The sequence below is a fragment of the Pseudophryne corroboree genome, chromosome 8 (genome assembly GCF_028390025.1).
Source record: "Pseudophryne corroboree isolate aPseCor3 chromosome 8, aPseCor3.hap2, whole genome shotgun sequence".
In the NCBI taxonomy this organism is placed as follows: domain Eukaryota; kingdom Metazoa; phylum Chordata; class Amphibia; order Anura; family Myobatrachidae; genus Pseudophryne; species Pseudophryne corroboree.
In genome coordinates, this window is record NC_086451.1 from 347,699,477 (window position 1) to 347,714,607 (window position 15,131).

Here is a 15,131-nt window from a genome sequence, read left to right on the forward strand (position 1 = left end):
GAATGTAACATGCCAAAATGCGTGGGCTCATATAAATGTGTACGGTGCAACGTTTGCAAATTTCTAAACCCTAACAGGAAGACCTTCACCAACAGTGGGAATACAAAGGAATACAGGATCAAAGAATTTTTGAACTGTAACTCATCATCGGTCATATATTTGCTACAATGCAAGTGTGGAAAACAGTATGTCGGCAAAACAAAGAGGATTTTAAAATTGAGGATACAAGAATACATCCGCAATATTAAGAATAAAGTGGGAAGTCATGCGGAATCTAAACAGTTTATCACAGACCACAACTCAGATCCCGATGCACTTACTTTCAAAGCCATTGAATTGGTGAGATTACGAGAAAGAGGAGGTGACCTGGCAAATAAATTATCACGCCGTGAGATGTTCTGGATATTTCAGCTACAGACTCTGTATCCTGCGGGTTTCAATGACAGCTATGAAATCGCGCCCTTCCTGTAAAGATGTCACTCATGTGAAGGCCCTTATTCCTTATCTCTTTCCTTTCACTTATATATGTATAGTTTATCACGATCCACTATTTCACATTAATGAATAATAAATAAATAATAAAAGAATATATGGTACATACAAAAAGGTAATATCTACAGTCAAACCACACTGGGAATGCCCAAATCCATCCGATCTTCAAAGCTAAGCAGTGTTGGGCCTGATCAGTACCAGGGAGGGGGACCACCTGGGAATATCAGGTACTGTAAGAACCGAATGTAAGTACAATAAGTGTTTAATATAATAAATATCACATTACTGGATCACATCACCACTAACTAAATATAAAAAAATCACAACACCTATATTATTATCATATATTTATTCCTTTATATAATTATATATATATATATATATATACATACTGTGTATATATATATATATATATATATATATATTTATTATTTTCTATTCATGTATTCACTTATATACATATAATTCACCTAAATATAAGCACTGGATTACTATAAGCACCTAAATATAAGCACTAAATAAATATATGCAACTTATATATTTATATGTTTTTTCATAATAAGTATTGTACTTCTATCACATAATACACACTCTGATTAGTCATTAATACTATAAGCACATCCACAAAGTAACCTCCAAAAGCGCTATTAATATTTAAAGAACTACCTTATTTGTTATTACTGCTACTTATTATATGTTGACAAAAGGTCTGTTTATACAATATAAATAACTTCTCCTGTGTTTTGTTTTTGTTCTGAGACATTATGTCTGATACAGCGGGCTCCTTAAAAATGTCCACCCTATAAAGAATATACAGATTCACCCACAACAACATGGCCACCGCATTATGAACTAACTGAGTGATGCATCTTTGGAATGAACGGCCGGGAGCCCCGGCGGGTGCATGTGCAGTAAACACCGGAAGTGGGGCGGAAGCGCTAGACGGACCCAGACCGCGTCATCCGTCACCGGAAGTGTGGCGAAAGTACTGCGATTATTATGTTTTTTCATGATCTGCATGGTTTTTGTTTATATAAACATATTGTTTTTCATTACAAACAGCCTAGCTAAACTATTCCCTTATCTAAATAGACTGCTTTGTGCACTTTAGTAATTCATTAGAGATACATGATAAATCGAGTCACATAGTAACATAGTAGCATAGTATCTAAGGTTGAAAAAAGACAATTGTCCATCGAGTTCAACCTATTTGTGGTCTCCTATGCACGATTAATTTGTATAAAATTTTGACTGAAGTTGATGACTGCCGTTACGTTTTACCCCTCTTTTATAATAACCATAGTGCGTGACTATGCCCCGTAACATTGGATATCCTTATCCATTAGAATTTATCTAACCCATTCTTAAAGGTGTTGACTGAGTCGGCCATTACAACTCCCTCAGGCAGGGAATTCCAAACACGTATCATCCTTACCGTAAAAAAGCCTTTAAGCCGTATTTTGCGGAATCTCCTCTCCTCTAACCTGAGCGAGTGTCCACGAGTTCTCTGTGTTGATCTAACCAAAAACAGGTCCTGCGCAAGATCTGTATATTATCCCCTTATATATTTGTAAATGTTGATCATGTCCCCTCTTAATCTCCTCTTTTCAAGTGTAAACATGCCTAGTCTTGCAAGCCTTTCCTCGTATTCCAGCATCTACATACTCTTAATTAGTTTGGTCACCCGCCTTTGAACCTTTTCTAGCTCCAGGATATCCTTTTTGTAGTACGGTGCCCAGAATTGTACACAGTATTCAAGGTGTGGCCTCACAAGTGATTTATATAAAAGGAGTATAATACTCTCGTCCCTAGCATCAATTCCCCGTTTTATGCATGCTAATATTTTATTAGCCTTCTTTGCTGCAGTCCTACTTTGGGTACTACTGCTTAGTTTGCTATCTATGAGGACACCTAAGTCCTTTTCCAGTACAGAATCCCCTAATTTTACCCCATTTAGTAGGTAGGTGTTATTTTTGTTCTTGTTACCACAGTGCATTACCTTACACTTGTCTGTATTGAAGCGCATTCTCCTTTTCGCTGCCCAAGCTTCTAATTTAATTAAGTCGTTCTGAAGCGACTCAGCATCCCCCTCCGCATTTATAACTTTACACAATTTGGTATCATCTGCAAAAATTGACACCATGCTCTCTAGACCTTCTGTTAGGTCGTTAATGAAAATATTGAACAATAGCGGTCCTAATACTGAGCCTTGCGGCACACCACTTAACACTTCAGTCCAAGTTGAAAAAGATCCATTAACCACAACGCGCTGCTCCCTATTATCTAACCAGTTTTTGACCCAAGTGCATATTGTGCTTCCTAGCCCTGAGGTCAGAACCAGGAAATCAATTACTTTAGGTATAAATAGACTTTCATCCTCAGTCTGTCCCTACCCCTTGAGGAAGTCTGTTGAGACGAAACGTGTTGGGCTAACCCTAGATGGCCTCTAACTAAGATAAGATATACATATATCTTTTATTTATATATACGTTCTTATCTTTATATATTTCTATCTTATATCTTACCTGTGTTCTTAAAAAAATGATTTTTTTTTAATCATTGGAATTCTTTGTGAATATATGTCAGATGTGAATATTTTTATTCAAGATTTGTTATTCATTTTTATTGCTCCTGTAGTTATAATAAATTGTATATATTCACCCCCCTTGGATTTTTACCTATTTTGTTACATTACAACCTGTAATTACATTTTTTTTTTAATCTGAATTTTATGTGATGGATATGCACAAAATAGTTTAAGCTGGTGAAGTGAAATGAGAAAAATTAATATAAAACAATAATTTTATAAATATTTTTTTTTAAATTGGCATGTGCATATGTATTCACCCCCTTTGCTATGAAGCCCCTCAAAAGTTCTGGTGCAACCAATTACCTTCAGAAGTCACATAATTAGTGAAATGAAGTCCACCTGTGTGCAATCCAAGTGTCAATTGATCTGTGAGTATAAACACACCTTTTCTGAAAGGCCCCAGAGGCTGCAACACCACTAAGCAAGAAGCATCGCACCATGAAGACCAAGGAGCTCTCCAAACAAGTCAGGGACAAAGTTGTTGAGAAGTACAAGTCAGGGTTGGGTTATAAAAAATATTAAAATCTTTGATGATCCCACGGAGCACCATCAAGTCCATCATCTTCAAATGGAAAGAACATTGGGTACCACAACAAACCTGCCAAGAGAGGGATGGCCTCCAAAAACTCACAGACCGGGCAAGGAGTACATTAATCAGAGAGGCAGCACGGAGACCAAAGGTAACTCTGAAGGAGCTACAGAGTTCCACAGCAGAGACTGGTGTATCTACACATATGACCACAATAAGCCGTACACTCCATAGAGCTGGGCTTTATGGAAGAGTGGCCAGAAAAAGCCATTACTTAGTGTTAAAAATAAGGCACTTTTGAGCTTGCCAAAAGGCATATGTACGACTCCCCAACTGTATGGAGGAAGGTGCTCTGGTCAGATGAGACTAAAATTTAACTTTTCAGCCACCAAGGAAAATGCTATATCTGGCGCAAACCAACATATCCCATCATCCCAAGAACACTATCCCCACAGTGAAACATGGTGGTGGCAGCATCATGCTGTGGGGATGTTTGTCTGCCTGTGATTTGAGACAGAGGAATAGTTATGCATGCTGAAGTTTCCTGTAATTTTGTCCTATTTGTTGTGAAAAATACAAAGGGGGGTGAATACTTTAGCAAGGCACTGTGTATATATATATATATATATATATATATATATCTATCACAGAAGCTCTGCACTCACCATATATATTATAGACACTGTATTCTCTATACTTTATAAACAAGGAGGGTTAGTTCAGTGGCATCATAAGAGGTGTGCGGGGGATGTAGCCCGCTCCTGGGTGTCACCCTTGGAGGTGGTGACACCAAAATGCCAGCTCCTCAGCAGTGACAGGAGCCGGGTGCTGCAGTGTGGCAGTCTCCTGCAGCACCTGGCTCCTGTCAGATAAGGAGCCGACAGTACAGGAAGACTGTCTTTGGGGGCAGCCCAGCATCTCCGGAGATGCTGGGCACACCCACAGAGTGATGATCACGAGATCCCACAAGACCACACCCCCTCATTATACGGCCATGCCCCATTTATGTGTGGCCATGCCCCCCTTTCCCCGTGAGCGCCCCTCCGGCATGCAGGAGATCCAGAGTGCGCACCGTGTGTCACTACACCTGGTGACGCCTCTGGGTTAGTTACAATACAGAAACCATTACCCGGGCTCCAGCCTGTCCCTCTTTGTAGTGCATGGCAGTGCTGCACATAGGGCCTTATTCGGGTTTGTTAGCAAACCAAAAAAGGACACTAATGAGCAAAACCATGTTGCACTGCAGGTGGGGCAGATGTAACGTGCAGAGAGATTTAGGTTTGGGTGGGGTCTGTTCAAACTGAAATATAAATTGCAGTGCAAAAATAAAGCAGTCAGTATTTACCCTGCACAGAAACAATATAACCTACCAGCAGCGGCTGCTGCCTCTGGACTGCAGCGCCATCTAAAATGTGCAGGGGGAAGCTGACCAAGACATATGAACATACATGTGAAGTTGTATGTTTCATATGTTCTGGCTTTCTTCCCCTGGGATCCGCTGCCATCGCAGCACTGAACTCACTGCTCAGCCCGTCAATCATCATTTAGCCCGCCTCGGGACTGGTGTGAAGCCAGCCAATGGGAGTTTGGAGGTGGACTAAATGACGATTGACAGGCTGAGCAGTGATTTCAGTGCTGCGGTGGCGGATCCCCGGGGAAGGAAGTCAGGACTTTCTGGGGACGATACCCTGAAACTCAGTATTCTAACTTTTTAAGGTATGTCCAGCACACATAGATGTGCACAACTCATCATAAAATTTGCACGTGCATGATAACTTTGGTGGGATTCTCATGCTTATTGCATAAGGTGTGAGCACACCACTGCAATGACATCATTCCACTGGCAAGAGCGCACATGTCAGCATGTTCAAACAAAGGAAAGGTTATAACCATTCTTTTATATTCTGAAACAATTTTCACATATCTCTCTGAAAGTGATTATTTCACCTTTATATACAGTATAAATCCATTTTAATTAAATTTGTTGTGGTAAACCTCAAAGTTAAAACCTACATGGGAAATGTGATTCCTTAGGCTAGGACCATGCGGCATGTAACTGTTTTCTAGCCCCTGATAATTCCACTTAGCTCTTCAGTCCGGCACACATACATAGAGAAAGCCCAGTGGGACACGGCTGCTCGTGTTATGCTGTCTCAATATAACAGAAAGTCTCTATTATTTGATTAGATGGTAAAATGTTATTTATTTTTATTTAGGAAGTAATGCAAATCCTCTAAATGTGGCACAGACCGGGCATTTCAATTCAAATCATCCGCTTGTTTCATTAGGTTAGAAGTATAGTGATGGTAAAAATGATTTATGTGATACATTTTTTTAAAGTAATGTGAATTTCTAGACGGATTGATTCCCGCTTATGCTTTGAAATAATCACAAAATAAATCCACACTGAAAATGTTTTTTACGGGAAGGAGAAGGAATAAAAATAAAAAATAAAAATAAATGATATGCATTATTTATAATCAGTCTCCATAAACTTTCATTTGTGGAGCAGTAAAGATCAAACAGAATTCACCTATGCAACAGTTTTTTTCTTCGTTTCAATATATTCTCTATGAGGCTCCAGCCAACAGCCAGGAATAGGTGTAGCCCATCCTCTGGCAAGCGGTAGGTTAATTTTAGCATGTTATTATCACCACTAAGAAATCTGTGCATGTCTTATTTCTTCTATGCCTTGTCTATGATGGCAGAGACACATACATTGGGGGTCATTCCGAGTTGTTCGCTCGTTATTTTTTTCTCGCAACGGAGCGATTAGTCACTAATGCGCATGCGCAATGTCCGCAGTGCGACTGCGCCAAGTAAATTTGCTATGCAGTTAGGTATTTTACTCACGGCATTACAAGGTTTTTTCTTCGTTCTGGTGATCGTAATGTGATTGACAGGAAGTGGGTGTTTCTGGGCGGAAACTGGCCGTTTTATGGGAGTGTGTGTAAAAACGCTGCCGTTTCTGGGAAAAACGCGGGAGTGGCTGGAGAAACGGAGGAGTGTCTGGCCGAACGCTGGGAGTGTTTGTGACGTCAAACCAGGAACGACAAGCACTGAACTGATCGCACTGGAAGAGTAAGTCTCGAGCTACTCAGAAACTGCACAGACAGGGCCGGCGCTACCATTAGGCAGCTTTAGGCAGCTGCCTAGAGCGCCGGCCGCTGGAGGGCGGCCACTACTGTCCCCCCTACAACTCACAGGACCATTTTTTTTAAAATAAACTTTTGCGCATTACGGAGGGCAGGGGAGATTGAGGAGAGGCATCAGCCGCCCGCCCCTCACCAGCATCAGCCGCTCGCCCCTCACCAGCATCAGCCGCCCGCCCCCTCACCAGCAGCAGCGCCAACCACGCGCTTATAGAGCTGTCGGCAGTAACGGGAGCAGTGCTAACCTGGCAGGGGATGCAGCTGCTATGGGGCCCCGGCTAATTCCATGGCCCGCGCAGCTCCCACATCGAGAACTAGAGACAGGCTGGGGATGCTCAGGCACACTGTCCGTGGCAGTACTAGAAGAGAAGGGGACGTAGAGCAGTAGGGAGGGGGCGTGGCCATATGCAAAGCATTGCCCATTCACTGGCCAGATAGTGTACCTGAAGCTCCTCTGCAGTAGCCGCTGAAGCCCCGCCCACCCGCGGCTCCTGGTGCCCCGCCCCCATTTTGGCTAAAGTCCTGACATTCACCCACCAGTAAGTGTTGGGAACCCTGGGCACTGAAATTCTGAGAAAAGGGCAGCTGCAGGGGCTGAGCTGCCTACAGGAGTACCAGAAATACCAGGAAGAAAAATGCATGGACACAGGGCAGCTGTCAACGTCTGTGAGGTGAACTCTGCATGCATCCTACAGGTCAGTGCAACGTCTGGAGCTGCCTCACACATGCTGCCCAATAGCCTGACACTCACACACTGCATCATAGCCTGACACACACATGCTTCCCCATAGCTTGACACACACACGCTTCCCCATAGCCTGACACTCACACGCTTCCCCATAGCCTGACACACACACGCTTCCCCATAGCCTGACACACACACGCTTCCCCATAGCCTGACACTCATACGCTTCCCCATAGCCTGACACACACACACTTCCCCATAACCTGACACTCATACGCTGCCCCATAGCCTGACACTCACACGCTTCCCCATAGCCTGACACACACACGCTTCCCCATAGCCTGACACTCATACGCTTCCCCATAGCCTGACACACACACACTTCCCCATAACCTGACACTCATACGCTGCCCCATAGCCTGACACTCACACGCTTCCCCATAGCCTGACACACACACGCTTCCCCATAACCTGACACACACACGCTGCCCCATAGCCTGACACTCACACGCTTCCCCATAGCCTGACACACACACGCTTCCCCATAGCCTGACACACACACGCTTCCCCATAGCCTGACACACACACACGCTTCCCCATAGCCTGACACACACATGCTTCCCCATAGCCTGACACACACGCGCTGCCCCATAGCCTGACACTCACACGCTTCCCCATAGCCTGACACTCACACGCTTCCCCATAGCCTGACACACACACGCTTCCCCATAGCCTGACACACACACGCTTCCCCATAACCTGACACACACACGCTGCCCCATAGCCTGACACTAACACGCTTCCCTATAACCTGACACTAACACGCTTCCCTATAACCTGACTCTCACACGCTTCCCTATAACCTGACACACACACGCTGCCCCATAGCCTGACACTCACACGCTGCCCCATAGCCTGACACACACACGCTTCCCCATAGCCTGACACACACACGCTTCCCCATAGCCTGACACACACACGCTGCCCCATAGCCTGACACACACACGCTGCCCCATAGCCTGACACTCACACGCTTCCCTATAACCTGACAAACACACGCTGCCCCGTAGCCTGACACTAACACGCTTCCCTATAACCTGACACACACACGCTGCCCCATAGCCTGACACTCACACGCTGCCCCATAGCCTGACACACACACACACACGCTGCCCAATAGCCTCATGTGATAGGTGTGGTCAGATTGTCAGGAGGTGTACAGTATTCAAACCAACAGGACATGGGTCAAAATAACTGAGGTACTAATTGTGGGGGTTATTCAGAGCTGATCATAGATGTGCTAAATTTAGCACATCTACGATCAGATTCTCAGACATTTGGAGGGAGCTAGTCCTCCCCGCATGTCTGGCCCTATCCCCCCACAAGGGTGCAAAAGTATTGCACAGCAGCGAGGCTTTTGCACACGCTGAGTAGTTCCCTGCCAGCTGTGCTGGCAGGCATTTATACCCCTTTCACATCGCACAAATAACCCAGTGTCGACACGGGTCAGTGTGCGATGATTAGCGGGTCGCCTGACCCAGTAATTCAACCCGGTATAAAAGAAGGATTATACCCGGGTTGAATACCGGGTCAGGTGCAGTGTGAATGGGAGCCGCGTCGATGCGACACGGTTCCCATTCACAGCATAGGGAGAGGCGGCGCAGGAGATGAGCTCATCTCCCAGCGCCGCCTCCACCCCTGCCCCTGCTGCTGCTGCGCCCCCCCCCCCGCGCTGCTATGGCAACCGACCCGGTATATTGCCGGGTCGGAAAGCCATCAAAGGAGACCAAATGCCGGATCCCACCTGGTAAGGACACGTTTCTCTTACCGGGTGGGATCCGGCATTTGCAATGTGAAAGCGGTATTACCACGTCCCGGGTCACAGCGGCTGCGTGTGGTGTATGTATGGAGGCAGTGTATATATGTATATATGTATTTATGTATAGAAGCAGTGTGTGGATGTATATATGTATGTACTATGAATGTGGCAGTGTATGGATGTATGTATGAATGCGGCAGTGTATGGATGTATATATGTATGTATGAAAGAGGCAGTGTGTGTATGTATGTATGATAGAGGCAGTGTATGTATGTATGTCTGATAGAGGCAGTGTGTGTATGTATGTATGTATGTATGTATGATAGAGGCAGTGTGTGTATGTATGCATGTATGATAGAGGCAGTGTGTATGTATGTATGTATGTATGAAAGAGGCAGTGTGTGTGTATGTATGTATGTATGTATGTATGTCTGATAGAGGCAGTGTGTGTATGTATGAATGTATGTATGTATGTATGTATGTATGTATGATAGAGGCAGTGTGTGTATGTATGTATATATGTATGTATGTATGATAGAGGCAGTGTGTGTGTGTGTGTGTGTGTGTGTGTGTGTATGTATGTATGATAGAGGCAGTGTGTGTGTGTGTGTGTGTATGTATGTATGACAGAGGCAGTGTGTGTGTGTGTATGTATGTATGACAGAGGCAGTGTGTGTGTATGTATGTATGTATGTATGTATGATAGAGGCAGTGTGTGTATGTATGTATGTATGTATGTATGATAGAGGCAGTGTGTGTATGTATGTATGTATGTATGTATGTATGATAGAGGCAGTGTGTGTATGTATGTATGTATGTATGTATGATAGAGGCAGTGTGTGTGTGTGTGTGTGTGTGTGTGTGTGTGTGTGTATGTATGTATGTATGTATGTATGATAGAGGCTGTGTGTGTGTGTGTGTGTGTGTGTGTGTGTGTGTGTGTGTGTGCGTGTGTGTGTGTATGTATGTATGTATGTATGTATGTATGATAGAGGCAGTGTGTGTGTGTGTGTGTGTGTGTGTGTGTGTATGTATGATAGAGGCAGTGTGTGTATGTATGATAGAGGCAGTGTGTGTGTATGTATGTATGATAGAGGCAGTGTGTGTGTATGTATGTATGTATGTATGTATGATAGAGGCAGTGTGCGTGTATGTATGTATGTCTGATAGAGGCAGTGTGTGTGTGTGTGTGTGTGTGTGTGTGTGTGTGTGTGTGTATGTATGTATATCTGATAGATGCAGTGTGTGTGTGTGTGTGTGTGTGTGTGTGTGTGTGTGTGTGTGTGTGTATGTATGTATGTATGTCTGATAGAGGCAGTGTGTGTATGTATGTATGTATGATAGAGACAGTGTGTGTATGTATGTATGTATGTATGTATGATAGAGGCAGTGTGTGTGTGTGTGTATGTATGTATGTATGTATGATAGAGGCAGTGTGTGTGTGTATGTATGTATGTATGATAGAGGCAGTGTATGTATGTATGAGTATGTATGTATGTATGTATGATAGAGGCAGTGTGTGTATGTATGTATGTATGTATGTATGATAGATGCAGTGTGTGTATGTATGTATGTATGTATGTATGTATGTACGTCTGATAGATGCAGTGTGTGTATGTATGTATGTCTGATAGAGGCAGTGTGTGTGTGTGTGTATGTATGTATGTATGTATGTATGATAGAGGGGGTGTAGTATGAGTGGCCGGCGGCCGGGATCCCAACCGCCGGCATACCGACTGCCGGCATATCAACAGCTGGGTGAGCGCTAATGAGCCCCTTGCGGGCTCACTGCACTCGCCACGCTGCGGGCACGGTGGCGCGCTACACGCTATTTATTCCCCCAAGAGGGAGAATATGTGTCGGCATGCCGGCCGGCAGCATACTGAAGACCACCCGATAGAGGCAGTGTATGGATGTATTTAGAGAGACAGTGGATGGATGACGTATATATGTATGGCTGACATATATATATATATATATGTGTGAGAGAGAGAATGAAATAGAAAGAAATAGGTTGCTGGGTAGGGTGCCAGGATCTGGGAAGGGGGTGCCACTGATACCCCTTTCAGACCAGATATGCCGGGGTCTTACCCGGGAATACGGTCCCTGGATCATACAGGGGCATTCCCGGGTAAGACCCCTTGCATACCGCAGTCAGCAGCCCGGCATATTGCCGGGTTGCTGACATCAGCGGTGACGCGGCGGGGGCGGCGCAAGAGATCACATGATCTCCAAACGCCGCCTGCTAATAGAGAGTGAATGGGAGCCGGGTCGCATTGACCCGGCTCCCGTTCAGACTGACCAGGTTCCCGGGAAGATCCCGGGACCAACCCTGCAAGAAAGCAGGGTTGAAATGCAGGGGCATGGTTCCCGGGATTCTGTCCCGGGACACTTTCACACCAGCGCTACACCCGGGATGTTGCCGGGATCATCCCGGGAAAATAGGCTGGTGTGAAAGGGGTATCAGTGTACCTGTCAAATAATTAAGGATGTCTTTGAGAGATACATCCTTGTCATACTCATTACAGTCAGACAGCTGGGAGATGTATAAGACACCACTGTACAGTGTCTCAAAGCATCACTGCCCGGAGCCAGAAACTAGTACAGTATTTGTAGTCACCGACTACTGTAGCAAAGGTCACAGTGCCAGTAGCCTCTAAATATCCAGAGGCAGAAATTAGCACAGCACAGTACCCGTAATTACCATCCATCCAATGCCAAGAACGAACATAGGTGGTCATTCGGAGTTGTTCGATCGTTGCCGATTTTCGCTATATTGCGATTTTCCGCTTACTGCGCATGCGCAATGTCCGCAGTGCGACTGCACCAAGTAAATTTGCTATGAAGTTAGGTATTTTACTCACGGCATTACAAGGGTTTTTCTTCGTTCTGGTGATCGTAATGTGATTGACAGGAAGTGGGTGTTTCTGGCCGGAAACTGGCCGTTTTATGGGTGTGTGTGAAAAAACGCTACCGTTTCTGGGAAAAACGCGGGAGTGGCTGGAGAAACGGGGGAGTGCCTGAGCGAACGCTGGGTGTGTTTGTGACGTCAAACCAGGAACGACACTGACTGAACTGATCGCAATGGCAGAGTAAGTCCGGAGCTACTCAGAAACTGCTAAGAAAGGTCTATTCACAATATTGAGAATCTTTCGTTCGCAATTTTTAGAAGCTAAGATACACTTCCAGAGGGCGGCGGCTTAGCGTGTGCAATGCTGCTAAAAGCAGCTTGCAAGCGAACAACTCGGAATGAGGGCCATAGTGCCTGTAATCATCAACTACCCAGAATTAGGAACTAACTCAGTACCAGAGCCTAGGGAACCTATACATCCACTGACCTGTAGCCATGATGTAGCACAGTCACCAGCTACCCAGCATCAGGCACTAGCACATAGAGCCTGACTCAGAGGCACATGCAATACACCGACTCTGCATTTACACCTTACTGACTGGGGAAGTGGGTAATTTGATTGATAATTTCATTGATGGTGTTGGGGGGCAGTAGTCAGACGTTTTGCCTAGGGTGCCAAGTAACCTTGCACCGGCCCTGTGCACAGAGAAGTCTTTTCGCAATTTTGAGAACCTTTCGTTCGCAATTTTGATAAGCTAAGATTCACTCCCAGTAGGCGGCGGCTTAGCGTGTTCAAAACTGCTAAAAGCAGCTTGCGAGCGAACAACTCGGAATGAGGGCCCTTGGGCATAATTCAGTTCTGAACGTAGATGTGCTAAATTTAGCACATCTATGATCATTTACTCTGATATGCGGGGGGGGGGGGGCGCCCAGCACAGGGCTAGTACGCCCCGCAAGTCAGGCCCTCCCCCCCGCACAGGTGCAAAAGCATCGCACCGCAGTGATGATTTTGCACCTGGCGAGTAGCTCCCTACCAGCGCAGCTCCTTCGCTCTGGCAGGCTGCTACCGGCCGCATCCCGGGTCGCAGCGACTGCGTGTGACGTCACGCAGCTGCCGCCTGCCCTCCAATGGTCCAGACACGCCTGTGTTGTCCAGACTGTGCCCCGCCAACGACTGCCTTTGCCTGTCAATCAGGCAGAGGCGATCACAGCCCAGAGATGCTTATAGCATCTCACTGGGCTCCCAGGGGGCGCACCGCAGTGTGCATGCTGCGCGAGCGCACTCCACATAGGGATTCAGTCTGCGAATGCTGCCGCTGCAGCGATCCAGTCTGAATTAGGCCCTTTGTAACCTGGGATATTTGTGTCAGGTCCCAGTGTTTTGTACACAGTATATATTATAATTATGTGTTAGTTTGTTTAGCTGTCAAAGCCAGTCACTCACATTGGCAATCAAACATCAGTCTTGATGAGTGAATGCAAGAAGATACACCTGTACTGTGCACTGAAATAAGAAGTGGCAGGACTGAATACAGGCACAGCATGCAGAGGATTCCACTCGGCTGACTATAGAGGTTTACATTATTTCCAGTGGCTCATGGTTGGGAAACTGTACACTGGTCTAATGGACTGATTCTGACTTGAGAGCAAAGCAAAAAAGAGCAAGTAATTCTGCATCTTGGGTCTGATTCAGGTCTCAAGGCCTCAGATGCACCTTTGCACATGTAGAACCCATACCTCGCAGTTTGGGGTCAGGGAGGGGGCTGCGATGGCCTACATTACTGAGGCCAGGGTCTCCATCCCAAAACTGAGATTTCCTGGACTCTTTATAGCAGCTGCGGCGGCCGGCTTGCGTGACCCCATGTGTCAGTGAAGACACAGGTGATCGCTGCTGCGTCCTGGATTACTAATGCATGCAGGAGGCGTCCACTTATACCTAGGCAAATCCATACTATCCCTTTAAAACAGGACGCTCATGGATTACACAGGATCCATGGCTGATTAAAATCATCTGTAATGCAGGATAGAAGTCAGCCAGGCACAGAACCTGTGTAAATCATCAGTGTCCCAGTTTAAAGGAATAGTATGGTAAGCCTACTTATACCAGATGCCTCAGTGACGTGCGATGGGGTGAGGCAGGTGAGACAGAGCCTTTCCTGTCATACTAACGTATACGCCAAAGTTCTGACTATATAAAGTATATGAAAAATACAAAGAATATCTAATAATTTTTATAGTCAAAACTCTGGAGTAAAAAGTTCATGGCCGGTGAGGCAGTGCCTCCCATGACTATCTTTTCCACACATCTCTAATCAAAACTCACCAAATTTCCAGCAGTATATACTGCTGCATCTTTGTATAATGGGGCCGATTCAGCATGGGTTGTAGTTGTGCGACAAATCGCACAATTACAACCCTTTTTTCTAGAGATGTGCCGCAGGCACTTTTCGAGTTTTATGTTTTGGTTTTGGATCTGGATCCCCGCTCATGTTTTGGATCTGGATTGGTTTTGCCAAAACCACCCTTTCGGGTTTTGGTTTTGGATCGGGATGATTTTTGAAAAAAACATAAAAACAGCTAAAATCACAGAATTTGGGGGTAATTTTGATCCTACGATATTATTAACCTCAATAACATTCATATCCACTCATTTCCAGTCTATTCTGAACACCTCACAATATTGTTTTTAGGCCAAAAGGTTGCACTGAGGTCGCTGGATGACTAAGCTAAGCAACACAAGTGGGCGGCACAAACACATGGCCCGTCTAGGAGTGGCACTGCAGTGGCAGACAGGATGGCAGTTTTAAAAACTAGGCCCCAAAGAGCACATAATGCAAAGAAAAAAAAGACGTGCAAAATGGAAATGTCTTGGGCCCTCCCACTCACTCATATGTTGTTTAAGCAGGACATGCACAGTTTAATAAACCCATAATTTCAGCAACAGGTGGTTCCCCTGGAAAAAGCTCGACAAGTTCTCTGAGTCATAGCTAGCTACAAACATACCACCTCCTTC

The 15,131-nt window shown here is 45.3% G+C and overlaps 1 pseudogene; it reads left to right on the top strand.

Annotated features, from left to right (window-relative positions):
- The first annotated feature begins 612 nt into the window (after positions 1 to 612).
- Positions 613 to 731, top strand: LOC134952222 (5S ribosomal RNA; annotated as a pseudogene).
- Positions 732 to 15,131: the final 14,400 nt, after the last annotated feature.